The sequence below is a fragment of the Lampris incognitus genome, chromosome 8 (assembly GCF_029633865.1).
Source record: "Lampris incognitus isolate fLamInc1 chromosome 8, fLamInc1.hap2, whole genome shotgun sequence".
Classification (NCBI taxonomy): Eukaryota; Metazoa; Chordata; class Actinopteri; order Lampriformes; family Lampridae; genus Lampris; species Lampris incognitus.
In genome coordinates this window covers 54,210,128-54,211,671 of record NC_079218.1, presented here as the reverse complement: position 1 = coordinate 54,211,671, position 1,544 = coordinate 54,210,128, and positions in this window count along the sequence as shown.

Here is a 1,544-nt window from a genome sequence, read left to right as displayed (position 1 = left end):
CAGCCATGTGACTTTCCTTCATGACGTCACGGCAGAGAGACGCCGGTCCAGTCTGTTCCCTTATGAAAATAAACCCACCAGACAAGCATTGCCTCGACTCTATCGCAAAAGGGAAGTCCGACTTAATTCGCTTTAAATAACCACTGACGGATTCGTCTTTGACCGAAACCAGATGTTTAGACGGACGCCATTATCAAGACATGTAAACCACATTCTCCCGCACAGGGGTCAGTTAGCCGCTGGATTTTGTTCTGGCTACATGTCTGAATTTATCATAAATGTCAAGCCACTGAATATTGATGATCCTGTCGAACGCACATTAGAATTCCCCTGCACGAGACTGAGCAAATCAACTTAAATTCATTGTGAGTAAAGCCATTCTTTATTAAAAATGTATCTTTATTATAACCTGCGCAGCGCTTACACGAGTATTCACTTAATACGAACCCAAATACTCCTTTTACAGCAGTTCTTACTTTAACCATCGCTTAATCGAAAAACGTACAACTAGCACGCTCTCATCTGTGACAAATAATTGTGAAAATTACTACAATCAAATACTGTCACACTATAAAGAAGGAAAAAATAACTTGTATTGTTTGTTTACATGGTCCAATGTGAGATTTGTTGGCCTCGGCTCTCTGCTAAATTACATATCAAAGCAGAGGGGGAATTCACTTCCTTGATAGAAAAAAGTTTACTATGTCTTCTAATTTTCAACTTTTTTTTAAATTTCTGAATTCTGTAATCCCTCTAAATGTGTGTATATTCACGTTTATTTTCACAGATGTCGAATATACTCAAAATATAAATCTGTTCCACCAGTATTCACAAAGATTAAAATGTAACCATGTCATATATGTAATGGGTAAATATAGTGACACACACACACACACACACACACACACACACACACACACACACACACACACACACACACACACACACACACACACACTTCGAAACTTACAACTGAGCATTGCTTTTTTCACGGTTGTTGTCGGGAGCCACGCCGTACACACCGCCATTAAATCCACCTCACGGGTCGCCTCTTTTACCCGAGTCCCGACCCACTAACCCTTGACCCGGCATATATATATTGTGGCGAGCGTAGAAGCAACGACAAAGGTAACTTTGCAGCCCCTTTATTGAACTCGCACAGAAACAAGAACTTACCGAGATGTGACACAATACATGGGGGTCATCAACTCGAACAACAAAGTTGTTCAGGGTTTCAGTTCTAAGGTTACACAACACAATGACAACTGCAACTACACCAAAACAAATAGTAATCACATAAACACATAAAACCACATAAAAGACTTACAAAACATTTAATAACAACTGACAATCTGTACGCAGTGCCTGATGGATAAAACAGGACAATTGGCACAATTCTGACGTGGTAGCGACTTCGCTACAGTACCCCCTCCAGCGTGTCGCCTGTCCTCAGCCGACAACAAAGTCCCTATAGCGAAGGGGAAGCCGTCTCCGCCGCCGCGGGGGCACGGGTCCCTGTTCCCCACTGTCTGTCCGGTTGGTAG